An 18,154-nucleotide genomic window follows, 5' to 3' on the forward strand; every position below is an offset into this window, starting at 1 on the left:
TTTGTTTGTTTACATTTTGTGTAGCTAGGAAACTGGAATTTGTTTCAAATGAATTTTAGCTCTGTAATACTTTGTTAATTTCTATGTTACCTTTTATTTGACTATAATTATATTAACAAATTGTATTTATTGAATCTAACATACAGAAATTAAATAAAGTGAAAAAGACAGTATTCATTTATTTTTTCTTATTCTTCTGATTTCATATTTGCGCTGATGTTCATAGTGTTTGATTAGCCACTGGTGCTTATATATAAATCATGTGATTTTGCTCGATGTGACATTTCAAAACAAGTTGTATTATCGTTTTTACATAGTTCAACTATGTAAAACTCATTTCCATTAGTCCCAATTGACTGTTGTCCTCTCAGCCTGACATTTATTTCACAGGAGGGATATTTATATATATATATTTATATATATCTTAACACAATTATTATATTAGATATTCTTTCCAATACAAATAAATAATTATTTATTCTTATTTCAAATGAAAATTAGCTCAGACAGAAAGAAAGAAAAAAGGTTTACCCTCAAATAAATATTTATGATCACAGCAAACAAGAAATTCATCAGCTTTTTCAAAGTTTTGAAATTCATGCAAATATTGTTTTCATCATTTGGTATCATTTAAATGATGAACAAGTCTGGCAATTAAGTTCGTTAATGTTTTTTTTCCTCTTCCAATGACAAGTATTATTTGTTATATGCATGTTAATTCACTTGTTATCTGCCTGCTACGACACCTTTTTATTTTTTTTTCACTTTTCAGGTGAAATATTCTCCACTAAAATTCTGCCTATTAATTTAATATCCATTTCCTTTTGCTTCCAAGAGTTGACACAGTTTCATTGAGTGGATTTTCAAAAAAAAAAAAAGAAAAAACTCTGTGGTTAGTATGTGACATGAAATTTCATAAGGAAAAAATGTTATGGTCTTACTTAAATTTGTATAACATATCAGCGACACCCAATTTCATTTAAATTTATAGATTTTATTTGAATCAAATATTATTTACAAATTATATTTACTGAATCTAACATACAGAAAATAAATAAAGTGAAAAATACAATCTATTTTTTTGTTCCTTAATCTTCTTATTGTTAAATTTGCACTGTTGTTCAAAGGTTCTTCCCATGCTTGTGAAATTGACATCATGTGGTTTTTCACAATCTGACTCTCATCTGAAAGTTAATTCTCATTCGGTGATCATTGGGAATTTATTACCACAGTAAAACTAAGGCTTAGATATTTATTTTTTTGAAACCAATACATATATTTCTGAGAATTATTAAAAGCACAGAATCTTTTGTTATGTTTCCAAAAGCATTTAAAAGTATGTGTTATGTTTTCACGTTATGGGCATCCAACTTCATTTCAATGAAGAACAGCCCTCCCTATTAACCTCGTTAATGGTTTTGATTTTTCTCTTCCTTTGGCGCGTAATATTCGATATTTGCATGTCGATTCTATCATCCAATTTCTTAGTTTGTCCAGAGGTAGTGAACCATCCCACTTCAGCTGATGGTTATATTTTATTAACCAAGAATTCTGTTTTTTAACTTTTTCAGTTAATTCTTTCCAACTACAAGGTGATTTTGTCAATGCATATGTTACAATAATTCTATCAGAAACACAAATTTCTTTAGGAAATAAATTTCAAGGCTTATTCAAAAGAAATTGGCAATCAATTATTCCAATGATAACTGAAAATTCGTATTTTTCACCCACTGGCGATTTTTCATATTTATTTTCCTTCATTCTTCTTATTCTTCTCTTCTTCTTCTTAGATTACTTCATATGGCACCACAAATAAATAGTTATTTATTATTATTATTATTATTATTTCACTGATTATTAGCTCTGATCTTATATTTTATGTTAATGTCCGTTTACAAAATTCTAAACAATTAGAACTTTTCACAAAGAAACTTTCAAAGAATTTGTGGCTCCCATTATTTTTATATTACCAAACACAAAACACCACAACACAAAACAGAAGCTGCAGTGGATGAACCATTACCTTAAGTCCAAAGTCGCTCGACTCTATTGTTTTTTCTTATAGTACTGTTTACCCTTACTATGCTCTACCCTGACCGTTCCTTCAAAAATGAACCTTTTGCACAGATGACTCAATGACATGTTTTAGCATGCTGTTGGATATACTGCTGGTGTGTTATTATCTTACTTTGTGTGGGAAAAGGTAAAATTTGTATATGTGTTATCTGGAGAGTACAAACATTTTTCTATACTGAACTTTAAGAGTTAAAGTTCTGGGTTAATTATCTGCTTTATCTCTTAAAACAACCAAATTCTAACAGTTCGGATTTTCGATTATGTAAACGAATTGTTTTCAGATAACTCAAACAATGTCAATAGGTAGCATTAGACAATTTCTAAAATAATCAATTTCATGGATATAACTTTCAACCCTTCTTTTTGTTTTCCCCATTCCTGGCATTAATTTCATTCACAGTAGCGATTTTTTACAATAATTAAACAGAGTGAATTAATGTATGAAGTTATGGATTTAAATATCAAATTGTAATCAGAATAACTGAGTAAAAATCACTGTGGAAAAACACAACAACAAAAGCACACATCTTGTTTATTTAAGTTTACAATTGCATATTTTATTTTGCTGAAATACTATTTACAAGTATATTCACTGAGAAAAATTTGAAACATGTAATTACCTAAAAATATTTCACAATATTTAGTTTACACTCTTAACATTTTCCAAACAGTTCAATGAATAAAATTTTTGTTACTCACTGTTTCTTGGTTACATGACATCAAAATAGTTGGTCATGCAAAAGAGTTTTTAAATGAGATACCATGGTAAGCACATGTTGGAGGTCTAGGGGCCATACACGGAAGCTGGGCAAGAATGTGGTTAGCAGGGGTGTTAGAGCTAGGTTTTTTACTTGGAGAGGGGTGAATGAGTGGATTAAGCTGCCAGAGTCTGTTGTGGGTGCTATGACTGTGAATGAGTTCAAGGCGAGGTATGACAGATACTGTGTGGATGTCGAAAAGTTGTTCTTGACATGATGTTAGGACCTCCCTCGATGAGTCTGTCGACTCCTTGGAGTTGCCCGAAATAATAATAATAATAATAATAATAATAATAATAATAATAATAATAATAATAATAATAATAATAATAATATCAGTGAAAGGGTACCTGTGGGATTCCTTAAAAAATAAGAAAATAGAAAGAATCTCCCACCCTCCCGTGAAAGAGTTGTTAAAAGGAGCCTGAGAGAGAGAGAGAGAGAGAGAGAGAGTGCACTTATCGATTAGTCGATGTGCTCGCTTTTTAATAACATCAAGAATTCTTGCAGGGAGTGGACTGTGGTGCTATCGCTGGTATTTAGTTGAATCGCGTGCATATCCTCCCACTTGGTATAAGATTGCCTAACATGTTTCCTTGACAAGCTCTGGGAAACTTGCTTCCCGTCTTAAACGGGATTTGAATTCGGGATTTTCCCACTGGAGGGCATTCTCAATACCGGCTGAGCCGAAGATGTTCGGGTTGTATAAGAGAATGGAAAAGCAGACCAAAGATTAGAGAGGTTGGTGCGATTTTCAAAAGATAAATTCCACCACGGAAAAGAAAGCTGTTGGGTGTGGTCTTGGAGTGTCAGCATTCTCAAATATAAAGGAAGTTAATGCCTTTCTTCCCGGGGAAGAGCTGACTACTACCGGGTGCGTCCCCAGGTGGCCGATCGGGGAACAGCCTTCAGATATGGAGGCTAGCTGCGATATAAGCAGAGCAATCTGGCGAATAAGCAGCCGTAGACCAACAGCGACTGAGCTATCAGGGCGTGGGGGAGCAGAAGTGGCAACTCTGTCTCACTTAAACCTCACAAAGCCCAATGACAACTCGGTGACATGGCGAGTAGTGCCGCCATTAAATAAGCACCTGCTGTGGTCAATGCCCCTGACATTGGGAAGCAGCATTGTCAGTACCACACAAGGTTGAAGCCAAATGATGACGGAAAAGCTTGTGATCAGAGATTTGCAGATGGCAATATGATTATATTGTGTACGTCTGTAATACTGCGGAGCTGAAAGCAAACGGAGAAACTACTGCTCTACCTTATCTCCAGAACAACCACCATGGCGAGAAAACCCTTACAATTGGCCCCAAGTTCCCGGCGTCCCTTAAATGGGACAGGGGTGCAAAGAATCTCCGGGCTCAAAATGATGTCCACTTTTAAAATTGAAACTTGAAATGTCAGAACTCTGTATGAAGCTGGCCAATCAAGAAATGCCACAAGAGAAATGAAGAGGCTGGGCATCCGGATTTTGGGAATTTACAAGACAAGATGGCCAGGATCTGGAAAGTGTCAACAAGATAATATGACAATGTATTACTCTGGGAATGATGAGAACAAACATCGACATGGTGTAGCTGTAATAGTAGATGAAGAAATCAATAAATCAGTAATAAATTGGATTCCATTTTCTGAAAGGATAATGCTGTTACAACTTAAGGGAAACCCCGTTAACATAAATATCATCCAAGCACCCACATCTGACAAAAGTGAAGAAGATGTTGAAGAGTTTTATGAACACCTAAAAGAGATTAAAAACCTAACAAAGAAACATGATATAAACATAGTGATGGGTGACTTCAATGCAAAAGTGGGAAGAGGGGGTGATGGAGAAATTGTTGGCTTAGGCACCAGAAATGACAGAGGAGATCGCCTAGTCCAATTCTGTCAGGAAGAAGATCTAACAATAGCAAATGCCTGGTTTAAACTTCCACCCACAAGACTGTACACTTGGAAATCGCCTCAAGTAACCAACATAATATTGTCAGAAATCAAATTGATTATATACTGATAAATAAAAGATTCCACAGTAGTATAAAGAGTGCAAAGACTTATCCTGGAGCAAATATCTCATCAGACCAGAATCCCATAGTTGCCAAAGCGAATTCCTGAAACCCAAAGCGAATTCCTGTGGTGACTTCAGACTTATTAGTCTAATGAGCCTAACATTAAAAATATTTTTGAAAGTAATTCAGAATCGCATTTATAGAAAAAATGAAGAAACTCTAAGTGAAACACAATTCAGCTTTCGGAATGGTTTTGGTACTAGAGAGGCCCTTTTCTGTATCCAAATATTGATACAAAAATGCATAGAAAAACAGAAATCTGTCTTTATGTGTTTCATAGATTTTGAAAAAGCATTCGACAAAGTCAGACACACTAACTTAATAGAAATCCTTCAACAAATAAGGCTAGACGAACAAGACATAAGACTAATATCAAATCTGTATTGGAATCAGTCAGCTACCGTTCAATTAGACAACATTACCACCAGTGATATTAACATCAAAAGAGGAGTGAGACAAGGATGTGTGGTCTCACCACTCCTGTTTAACATATATGCAGAGGTAATCTTTAAAAAAGCATTGGAAGAATGTCCAGAGGGAATCACAATAAATGGAAAGATTGTTAACAACCTACGATATGCAGATGACACTGTGCTAATTGCAGATAACATTATGGATCTCCAAAAACTCGTTGACAGAGTATACATAGAAAGCCAAAGAATGGGAATAAATATAAACATCAACAAGACAAAATACATGATCATCAGCAAACATCCAGCCTCATCAATGAAACTGACACTCAATGGGAACAATATTGATCAAGTGTCAAGATATAAATATCTTGGTTGCTGGCTTAATGAATGGTGGGATCCAGAAATAGATATAAAGACAAGGATTGAAGTTGCACGGCAGTCCTTCATGAAAATGAGAACACTATTCTGCAATAAAGACCTAAACATGCAAGTCCGATGCCGAATGCTGAAATGCTACGTGTAGTCTATTCTGCTCTATGGAGTTGAAACATGGACATTGAAGGCGACAACCATCAAGAAAATCGAAGCCTTTGAGATGTGGCTATACAGAAGAATACTAAAGATATCATGGACAGAAAAAATTACCAATGAAGATGTCTTAAAATCCATTGGCAAAGCTAAACATCTTGTACAAATAATCAAGAAACGAAAAACATCATATCTTGGACACATCATGAGAAACAGCAAATACCAACTTCTACAAACTATTTTGGTAGGAAGATTTGATGGCAAAGGAACTAGAGGAAGAAAAAGAATATCGTGGTTTGACAACATCAAGACGTGGACAGGAAAGAGCAGTGCACAACTGCTCAGATTAGCACAAGAGCGCAGTTTGTTCGCCAAGATGGTCGCTGACCTTCGATAGAAGATAGCACAATAATAATAAGAAGAATTATTTGAGGGAGGATATTCTACAGAGAACTATGATTACCAGTGGGCCCATGAATTCGGCATTAAAACAAACTGGAATATCGAATTTTTAGTTTTAATGTTGGGTTAATTAAAATTCAAGTTGGCACTTAAGTGTCAACCCTGCTTTGGAGGTAAAAAATGAAATCTTTGAAGCCACGTCAGACCTGCAACAAAGTTTAAAAATCGATACGTAAACAGATACAAGTAGACCAGAGGTGAAGACGCTTCACGTGGAAAAATGGTTTGCTTACAATTCGATGAAGGATTGAACCAAAAGTATAAACTGTTGGGATCGTTTAATTGACGATAATTAGATTCTTATTAAAGCTCGCTTATAGTCTTTTATTTCCATGCTAAACCGAGTTCGGTTTCTTTATTATTTTACTAATCAGAGTGAGAAAAAGTTTGGGAAAATATTTGGCAAACAATGATCCTTACCACAAATATGCATATTTTTCCTGATATTCAGATATTCCTTAAAAATCATAATATAAATCACTTATTGTGTTGTTTATACGCTACCGGCCAAGACGTCTATAAATGTCAAGGCTATCATGGATGCGAAGTGCATATTAAAATTGTAACACCATTGAAATATACGATGGATACGAAGCGTATGAGGATGCGTATTTGATCCATAATGGCCGGCAAGGTGGTTATAGGCCAGCAGAGAAACAGAAAACAGAATGAGAGAATCCCAACCTGCAGTGTTAGGCTTGAGTTATCTAATGAAAACTCAGGTCGGAGTGCACAACGTGAATCGGCTTCGCTGTGCAGTTCGGTTTTATGAGGGTCATTGGAAAGACTTTTTGAGGGTCGCTCGCAATACTCTCAGGTTTGAAATTTTACTCACATCAATGGGTAAAAAGCGTTTATTTTGGGTACGTGCAGCACCGAGTTTCGGCCAGTGTACGAGGGGATTTTTTTCTCGAAATTAAGGTTTTTGCCATTCGGAAATAACAGAGAAGCAACCGGTGAAGAGACAACGAAATCTACGTGTCTCTCTGAAGGCTTCTGGATATCTTGGAGTTAATTTCTAAGGAACGTCCAAAACACCTGCAATTGGAACATTGAGAGCGTACATGACTCATATCCGCTCATTTGATCTTTATGTGTCGGCCGTCTGTAGTGGTAATGACATTCAGTTTCCAATTGAATTTTTGCTGGTAATCACTGTTCCTTCCTTGTCGGTCTGCATCCATTCCAATGCTCCCTCATTCTTTGTGTCCGATGTGCAGTAGCCCAGTGCCGATGTAAGCACTCGGGTGACCCACTCGTTCTAACCGTGATAAGAGGATATGGGACTTTTCGTTAAACAAATCTGCCAAAAACGTATCTAATATACAGACAAAAATACTTTATTCACCGGTAGATGGCACTAGAAGCAGATGAATAATAGGCATTCTCTGATGTACATGAAAGACTGAGTCGTACGGAGCTGATGGGTTGACGAATTGTGTGTAGTCGAGGTGTTTCCGAGATTACCTTGAAATGTCACCCAATAATAATAATAATAGTAATAATAATAATAATAATAATAATAATACCTAGCTATTGTGTAAGATAACTTTTAACTGCATACTTCACTTAAACATCTAAGTTATTAAAGGATATCCAACCAGTTATGCCATGAGGGAAACATGTTTTTTAAATTTTTTTTTTTTTTATTGAGAAGAATGGAAACGGGGAGGAGTTGATTAAAAATAATTTTAATCAACTCTCAAAAATTTTTTAATATTTGAAACAACTTGTAGGAAAATAATCCCTTCCAATGTTTATAACAACGAAAGCAAAATGGGAAAAAAATCAAGGGGGCGCTCGGGATTGAACCGAGGACCTCTCGATCTGCAGTCGAATGCTCTACCACTGAGCTACACCCCCACTCGCATGACTACTTTCTAATAATTTCAACCTTACGTACAGAATAACACACCCTGTTCATTGCGTGTAGGAATATCAGTGAAAAGATTGCCACAAGAAATTAACGGATTGATAATATAACACACGTGAGTACAGGTGACGGTAGGTGAACGAAGGTCAGTGGAATCAGGAACACTGTATAGGGAGGTCAGGTAGCTGTTTATTAAGAAACCCTCTCTCTCCCTTTTATACAAACACCTAAGAAGGTTAAATCTCTGTTTGTACTCAGCAATGACAAACCCTGCACTGATAGGTGGTTTTAGCTGATTTGTTTGTTGCGACAAATTTTGTTATTATTTACACTTTGGAAGGTGGAAACACAAAAAAGTGAGTCAATAATGAGACCATGAACTTGGCTACAGTTGTCTTTTTTTTTTTTTTTAGCTGGCTCTGATGCGTTGCTTGTAGTTATCTTTTTGCGAAAAAGCAAACTTAATTAATTCTCGGACAAGCAAAGCAAATTAATACGGAGAATTCGGAGAATTCACGATGAGCTGGCGTGACTGTAATATGAGGAAAGAGAAAGCAATGCTGGGGGTGGAGACTTATGGGGAATGAAGAAAGAGAGTGTGCGTTGGGGGTGGGGGGAGATATCAATGCCAGCCGCGAAATTTCTAAATTATAAACATAAACGGAAAAAGGAAATCAATAAAGAAAGTTTGAATGCGAAATCCGAAAAGGAAGACGAAACTGAATATTGATTAAGAATATGTTTTATGTCGTCACGTTCTTATTAGTTGGAGATATTTATTCGCGTGAATTATTTCAGTGAGACTATGAAGGAAGTCATCGGAATGAATTGTGGCAATTTTGAGGCGCTGTGAAGATCTCTCAAGATATTACGTGAAGAATCATTCGTAATAATACTCCCGAATGGTTTTTAAATGTAAGAAACCTCAAGAAATTAAAAGAATAACAACTATGAGAAAGAATAACAAATATATCTTTTTCCTTTCTCATTAAAATTCGATTCGGATATTAACCGCATATCCCGAACAATCCAGAAGGGTTATTAGCCTCTTCAAAAGGATTTTTCAACGATCTTTGCAAGAATTTTTTTTTCTTCCAAACTCGGAACTCATTTGAAGTTTCCGCACGAAGCTGCTAAAGCTATGAGGCCATTGGATTAAAAACGTCTATTAAGCGGGTGAGCGCTTTCAGCTGGGCTGCCTGACATGAGGGATGAAAATCGTACCACAAGCAGTGACAGTTTTAAAGAATTTCTGTTTTAAAGACCCTTCAACCATCTTTTGAAAAATCTCTTGAACGTTTCCCGAGTATCTTAGACTACGTTTGAACCAACGTCTTCTCAACGGCAGAGCAGAAGTCCTCCTCGCGACTGCCATTGCTGCAGCATTACCAAAGGATGGATTTGGATCATCCATCCAAATATAGTTTAGAGAGGAGTTTATAAAATTTTTACTGAAGTGCACGTTTCAATCCAAGAAGAGGTTGGTACCGAAAGAAGTGACCTTGAAGTGTCTTAAAAATCCAAGCCATTTCATAATAAGCTTGTTAACTTTCTTAATGGGGTCAGCAACACTGCTCGGATTAGTGCTGCAGTAAGTCCTTACTTTACAAGGGAGATCGAAAGATCCAACAGGAAAACATGTTCCACACCATCAATCCATTGCCATCACCGTGCATTTCTTGGCTCAAGCAGAGTGGACGATGGCTTCGTGAGGTTTTTGTTATCAGCGGTTTCTTTGTACTTCGTTCTTCTCGAAATTACGGGAACTGGAATTCATCACTCCGATCAATATTTCTCCAATCTTTTCAACTCGAATACTGATATCTCTTCGAAATCACAAGCAGAAACTTTCCTGGAGAAAATGCTCTGCATGGAAAGAAGTCAACTGACGTCATAATGCGAGGAACAGACAGCCATACCTCCCACCTTCATAGGAAGTAGGATTCCGTTTCGTGCTGATGACTGCAGCAGGCCTATGGAGCATACTTTCCAGAAGCGTACGACAGCAATCAATGGAAATGTTTTGTATTGAGGTCCTGGAGTGTTGTGAAGTGGAAGTCCGTTTACCGGACCCTATGCCACAGTTCCTCCCAAAGTGGTTCAATAGGGTTGAGATCAGGGTTCTGTGGAGGCCAGCACCCACAGGGTGCATTGTCATGCTTAAAGAGAAATTGATCACTTCTGTAGAAATGCCACAAAGTAGGAAGTATTGCATTGTCCAGAATGATCAGATACCTCTCGGAGTTCAATGATCGTGGCACCACAAATGACGCCAAACCAGGAAAACAGATCCATACCCTCACACAGCTATCTCTCCGAATTTCATATTTGGTGTTATGCACTCTGGTAAGAGATGTTCAGCGGACATCCGCCAAACCCAACCAGTCCATTTGGTCGGTAGAGGACGTTTCGTGATTACTCGCTTCATAACACAGCTTTACAATCTGTGTTATGTACCTGCTGTTCACACCACTGAAGACGACTCTGCATGTTGGTTCCGGTAATATGGGACTTGAACACTGATGTCCTGACATGAAAACCCATGCTGAGAGCGTCGGTTCTGAATGTTTTTGTGCAGATTCGTGTTCCAGTCGATGCCTAAAAGTCCGCATTCGACGTGTCGGCTTCAAAACAGCGTTTTTACATATCCTTTATAGCACTCTACGTTCAGGTACCGTGGGTAGTTCATGCAAGTTACACTTGCAGTAGTAACTTGCATGAACACAATCCCTACGATTCCATCTCAGTTTGTTGTCATTCCTTGGTGACTCTGGGATGGCCGAATTTTTTAACAATTTGCTCAAGAGACAGGCGTACAATACGGCATCCTATCACAACGCCTCTTTCAAACTGCATTAATTCCTTTCTCGCAGCCATTTCATTTGGATGCTATTGCTGACTTGAGAGCACCATTTTCCTACATATTGATATCGTGTTTAAATCTATGCCATCTACAAACAGGTGACTTATTTGACAGCACGATGTACTCTGCCCATGGGTGTGTCAGTTAAATTCCTCCCACGCGGTGGATGTATATAGCCGATTCCTAATATGCACCGTTAGTTATATATTAGGAATGTCTGATGTTTTGTTTATTTCATTTAGAAAGGAATGTCGGATATTTTGAATGAATATAAATCAGATACTATGGGAATGATGATAAAACTTCGAACAACATTAGTTTTGGATTGGTGCCAGTGATGATAACTTCCTATTTAATTCTTCGTGAGGCGTAACGTCGTGAAGAGACACTGTGTAAAGCACAAAAGAAGTGTTACTGAACAAAAAGAGAAATAAAAAAATTCATTTTTTGTTTGTCTATAAAATAGATCATAAAATCAATTTATTGATTTTATATCGCGGCAGTTGTTAAAACTCTACACAGTGGATACTTCGCAAAGCTAACTTTTTGAAAAGATTTGCTTATTGTAGTCAGTAATAGTCGAGCCTTCGTAGCACAGAGGGTATAGAAGAATCCCTTTGGTAGGAAAGACACCTGGGTTCGATTACTGCCCCTGATGTGAGGAACCTTTGTTCTGGCGTCTTTTCACTAAAGGTGAGTTAGCCGATCTCATACGGAGGTAGAGGATTTTTTCTCCCTGTAACTCGGGTTTTTCATCCCTCAAAACAGGCCAACTGGTCTCGTGAAAACACTCACGGCTACAGTCATAAATATTTACGACAAGGAGTGCAACTGGAAACCACCTTGCTTCATAATTATCTTCCCAGTAATCAGCTGCAACCCTCTCAAAGAGAGTAAGCCACAGGATTAGGATTAGGACTCAGCAACTGCTTCTTCCTTACTTGTATAATGGTGAGTTGGCATCTCCCTGCAAACTGGAGGTTTATTTCTTTTTAATGTTTTTCTTACCAACGAAAGATTATTTGCAGACTTTCAGTACATTTTGTATCGTGGGTAAGCTAAAGATATTTTTTCCATTTTTATGAATTTTATATAATTTTGTATTTTTAATTTCTTTCATACGTGGTGCACAAACCCTGCTCTAGTGGCAAAACATGGAACTTTTCCAAGCCACTCAAGACTCTCAATATTTAATTAAATTAACCTGAAATTATCCGAAGGGATTAAAGCCACCTGATTAGATTGTAAAGGAGAAAAAACATCAAATTCCAGGAAGATAGAACGGGAGTCAAAGTATATTTGCTGACCATGGAATTGAGGGTCTTAAGATAATTGTTCTCCAACCCCTTTAGATTGTGTGTTCGAATCTCATTGTGCCACGCGTGTTGGAACATGTTTTATGGGGGATAGATAGTTAGTTTTTTCGTCCCACAGTGTAAGAGCACAGTTGTATTTACTGCACGACTGAACTGGCTTGAAATCGGTTTTCAAGTATAGTATCCTGAGCAGGTTTTCTGAACTGTTTTTTCCCACCAGCAAATTCAAATACTACCCAGCAGTCTCAGTTTCAAAGAAAAGCCATTGTTACAATACCGTAGTACTATATACCTACCCCCTCCCACCCCTCAAAAAGTTAGTTTTTTCAAATATTCGAAAAAAACAAACAAACAAACAAACAATATAATATATATATATATATATATATATATATATATATATATATATATATATATATATATATATATATATATATATATATATATATATATATATATATATATATATATATAAACATTGGTTTAAAAGAAAAAAAATACAGAATGAATTATTCCCATTCAGCCCTTTGAAGTAATCTAATATTCTAAGGTAGTTATGTGTTTGTTTCCTCTATTCCGAGTACGTGGCAAATATTGTAAGTCTGCTTTTTCATTCAGAAGAAATGTAGAGGAAGCCCACAATAATTTCTCAGATAAAGGAAAAGCACTACTCCCCAGTGGCGCAATTGGTTAGCGCGCGGTACTTATAAGACAGTACTTGTGAGTGATGCCGAGGTTGTGAGTTCGAGCCTCACCTGGGGAAGAATTTTCTTTTCCCATTAATAATATCTTGCAGAGAATGATGGCGCCAACATCATTTTAGTTACATCAAGCAGACATAAAATGAATTTGCGGACGTGCGGGATTCAAGATTAGAGATTCTGAAACTTGCGCAATGGAGGCAAACATGAAGAACAACTGATGTCAATTCACTAATTGACATTAGTTGTTATTTTAATGTCAATTAGTGAATTGACATTAAACCTGGCGGTTTTATTTAAAAAACAAAACAAAATTATTTTATTATTCATTTAGACCGTTCATCCACACCACAAGTGTATATTAATAATAATCTGTTTAACTTACGATAGATGTTAAGATGCCTTTCACAAGTCTTCGTTCTACTGCATGCTGATATGAAAAATCTCATCAAAGTGGCTTCGTTTTTCTAGCTAAAGTCCGTTTTTTTTTAACATAACACAATTTTAGCCTTTAAAATAAAACAAGTTAATTACTTTGTTTTAAAATGAAAAAATAAAATTAAAAAAAAATCGAAACAGTGCAAACTTTAGAAATTTTATCCACATTTTACTTGGCCCCAAGTTATATTAATTTCATTAATATAAAGCCTTTCTATATTATAGTACTACTTTCTTCATATTGTAAGAACTATCATATCGACAGTGGAAAACTAATTCAATACACAGACTCAATGTATCAGTCTTCTACATTGCTTTAAGGGCAAATACTTCCCACACCCAAATATCAAATCTTCAAAAATTCACGTCCCAACGTTAAGAGATTGGATAATTGTGTATGCTGCAATAACTTTCTGCAGTTCCTTTTTTTTTGTTGGGGGAGGGGGGGGACTCTGAAATATTGCATCTCATAATTTCTTCTAGAAATATTTGAATTCAATCACATTCATGAGAGAAAGCAATCTTTTCGACGCGTAATTTACAACCCATCATTATGGATTTTGTACTCGAGACTCGAGAACCAATAGAAAATTAGAACAGTGTGTGTGTGTGTGTGTGGTTGATTTGGAGGAAAGTTGTGGATAGGAAATTAGTGATGAGTTACGTTTTTCATGTAGTACTATCATATCGTGTACAGTCCTTGAGGGCACATGGCAGGGATTTGATGATGATTACTCTATTATATAGTATTTAAAAAAAAAATTCGAACAAGTAATTTGGGAAAAATCCCTCTCTTGATTCTATGAAATAAAATGAACGCCGAAAAAAAGAAAGAGTCAGGGGGCGCTAGGGATTGGGGAGGGTTATAAATAAAAGGAGAGGGTTACATTTTGGGCAAGATTGACCCGAAGACCTCTCGATCTATAGTCGAATGCTCTATCGCTGAACTAATATTTTATTAACAACAAAGCATCTATGTACAATCTGAATATGAATAAATATCTATACATCTATTTACAATTATATACATTTTATACATAGTATGCTGATTCTAATTGGCATTTTTCTTTGACATTTCTTTATAGTTTCACATTGTGTATGTAATCTGTGTTTACACAGTTTTTTTTACATGATAATCTGCTCAGTGCCTACTGTTTCCTAAAGTCTTTATACTTCATCTGAGCATTTTTTTCTTCAGTTTGTCATACATAACGTATTGATATCATAAGCACTCATATTAACATTTAAATTACTATTCCATAAATCCTATTTGTTTCTATATATAATTGCAGTTAAGTATTTGCTGGTAGTATATTACCGTTTCCTTCTTGGCTTTGTGCTACATTTTTATGTCGTGTTAGGAAACGCTTCTTACATAAACTTTTATAATAAACCCGTGTAATGTTTGTTTTAAAATATAAATGTTTGGATTATACATTATTAACTTATCGTAAAATTTTAATTGCAATTTACATATATCATATTTATATATATACATATAATTACTTTGCATATATCATATTTATACATATACATATAATTACTTTACATATCATACATATTCTATACATATAATTACTTTAAAACATGTTTTTGCAGTATATCATTACACGGTTTATTGCTTCGTTATTATCTCTTTTGGATTGTAACTCTCTATATACACATGTAGTGTTTGCTTCAACATAAAAGGAGAGGGTTACATTTTGGACAAGAGTTGAGGTTATCCAGCGGATCAGTAAAATGTCATCAAACTCTTCCACTATATAGACTGTCATTAACATTTTTGATGCATAAAACTAATCTACAGCCTCTATAATTGACCATTATCATGCACAAAACTACAACCAATTATAGTATAAAATCAATGTACAAGTATTTATTGTATCCCTTAACGTTCTACAAAAATGTCGTGTATGGTTTTGTTTTAAGTTTTGTATTTACGGTAGGTCCTTTATTTCTATTATTTGTATGTTTTCTTCAAATTCTGAGAAGAGACCTATTTGCCGCCATTGGAGTTTTGTTATTTTGTTCCTGTTTATTGTGTCCATGATGATATCTTTTAATTGGTTGTTGAGTTTTCTGAGAATGCCTGGGCTTTTTTACCTTCCGTAAAATTTGTCGCATCTGTATGTCCAAATCGAGTACATGGTTGTGATGATGATGATTGCTGTTGTAGTGTTTATGTTACCCTCGTTTAACCAGTATAGTGTGTGTTCTGTGAAAGGTTCTTTGTGTGGTACGAATTTTTGAACAGTGTTCCATACTTGGGAAGTGTGAGGACAGTACAGCATTAAGTGGTACAGTGTTTCTGGTTGGGGACAGAAATGACATCTGGCAGGGCCTTAAAGTCCTTGAATTCCTTTCGCTGTGCATCATATTTTGGTGGGCAAAAAAGCATGGTGTGTTTTGTAGAAAAAAGTTTTTAATTTTGGGTTTATGGGCAGATTGAATGCATTTTTAAGTACGTTTGATAGTCTTAATGTCCCTCTTTCAATCTTCCGGTGTTGTGGTGGTGGTATAACTGCGCGCGTGAGTTTGATATTTTCTGCTTTAGGTCTCATCTTCAAGAATTCGTTTATTCCTATGTATTTATTAATAAAGTTGTAACCTTCCGCAATCTCGTGAAACATTTTTGGTGTTTTACCACTCGAATGCGGAAGGAAACATATTATTTTGTCGGGCATTATCTTCTGCATATAGTATATTATATATGCGCTCCACGTTTTTTCCTGTGTAAGCTCTCTCCGTGATTTTCGCTCTCGCACTTAGAATTTTTAGGTGGACGTTTATTAAGCCGAGTCCTCCAGCCTCAATGTCGTGGAATATTGTGGATCTTCTGATGGGCTCGTATCGGGATCCCCAGATGAATTTTGTGCACTCTCTGTGTATTCTGTCTACTTCTTTACCGTCATAGTTAATGTTGTTTATGAGGTACCATATCTTGGACACTAAGTATTGATTGCAAATTTTAGCTTTACCTCTTAGTGAGAGTTGTCTGTGTCTCATCTGTTTAATGTTTTTGGTTATTTTTGGTTATTTTTTTATGTGCAAGCTCCCATTGTGTGTTGTGTTGGATTTGTTCCCCATATGATGATCCCCAGAAGTGGTAGATGTTCGTTTATTTTTATGTCGTTCGGTATGGTTGGCATGTTTACCCACCTGCTAACAAACATCGCACGCATTTGTGCAGATTTACTTTAAGTGCTGACGCTGTTTGAAATTTTTTGAGTATGTTGTAAGCGAGTGTGAAGGACTTGGCTGTAGTTACGGTTCGAGTCACATCGTCTGCGTAAGCGAGCACTTTTGTTTTTCCTTCACCTCCTATGTGAGTGCCCGCTATACCGGGATGTTTTGATATTTCTCGTATCACCGGCTCTAAGGCGAGACCAAAGAGGATCATAGAGAGGCTGTCTGCCTCTCTGTCAGAGCATTTAATTTTGACCGGTGCTGCCAGTTTCTTGTTTATGATTAGGCGTGACTCTGCTGTGGTGTAAATATTTGATATCAGATTCTGAAATTTTTTCCCAAGACCTGCAGCTTTGATGATTTCATTTAAGTAATGCTGACTCTCTGAGTCAAAGGCCTTTTCAATGTCGAGACCTACCAGTAAGTATGGCTGCTGGTAGTGCTCGTATATACATCGAATTTGCAGGATATTGTCCTCTATTTTTCGGCCTTTTATTCCGCATGTTTGGGATTTGGATATTATTTGGGTAATGTGTCTCTGCACTCTTTCAGAAATAATTTTAGTTCTACCAGTGAGCTACACCCGTTTGAATTTGCTGATAATTTTATTGTTTTGCACCAAGTAAAGCACCCTTCATTGCGTAATGAAATATCAGTGAACCGATTTTGGATATTATACAATGTTGGAAAAATATTAAAAAATTAACGAAAATATTCTGCGGGGAGGAAGGTTGATTCACAGTTTCTTTTAACACTAAATAAATAAATGTAATATTTTTACATTTATTTAACATTATTTATATAAAAATTATGTAACAACAAACACCAAATGAGGTTTAATCCCTCCTTGTACGCTACAGTGACAAACCCTGCACTGATATGTGATTTCGGCTAATTTGTTCGTTGCCATGAAGTTTTGTTACGACAGCACATCGGAAGATAACAAAATAAAAAACAAAAATAAATGAGTAAGTAATGAGACGATTAACTTGACTTCTTATAAAACTCTTGCGTGCACTTCACTTGTATTCTTTACCCCAATCTAAGTTCTCTTTAATAAGTTCTTAATTTCATGCGAATGATTGCTTTTCTTTCTTGTTGCTTGCTTTGACGCATCCCCTGCACAAGAAACTTCTCTTGCGTGCGAAGAAGCGAACTTGGTCCGAGAATTCTTGGACGATGACAAAGAAAGCAAATTAAGATGACGGATTCATGATGAGAAGACGTGACTGCAATATGGGGGAAGGAAGACAACGTGAGTCCAATAAGAATATTATCTTAAGAACAATATTCGAAAGAGTGAATGACAAAGAGGGGATTTCAGAAACGCACCTCAAGAGCCAAAATGCCTTCAGGTGGGAGATGAATTTCCGCACTGCCATCAGCGAGCGTTTCTGTGATCAATAAGAGTAAGATGGGGAGGTTTGGTTTTCGTCGCAGTATCCTTGTGCCTCGCTCTCTGCGGGAA

At 36.1% G+C, this 18,154-nt stretch overlaps 2 non-coding genes across 2 annotated transcripts; one reads left to right on the top strand and one right to left on the bottom strand.

The window, feature by feature from the left end:
• Window positions 1-8,100: 8,100 nt before the first annotated feature.
• On the bottom strand, window positions 8,101-8,172 carry TRNAC-GCA (transfer RNA cysteine (anticodon GCA)). The gene has a single exon. It is a non-coding gene; the product is annotated as a tRNA-Cys (tRNA).
• Window positions 8,173-13,032: 4,860 nt separating this feature from the next.
• TRNAI-UAU (transfer RNA isoleucine (anticodon UAU)) lies at window positions 13,033-13,124 on the top strand. The gene is given in 2 exon segments: window positions 13,033-13,070; window positions 13,089-13,124. It is a non-coding gene; the product is annotated as a tRNA-Ile (tRNA).
• Window positions 13,125-18,154: the final 5,030 nt, after the last annotated feature.

Source organism: Typopeltis vanoorti, chromosome 6, assembly GCF_054136105.1.
Source record: "Typopeltis vanoorti isolate ZY-2024b chromosome 6, IOZ_Tvanoo_1.0, whole genome shotgun sequence".
NCBI lineage: Eukaryota > Metazoa > Arthropoda > Arachnida > Uropygi > Thelyphonidae > Typopeltis > Typopeltis vanoorti.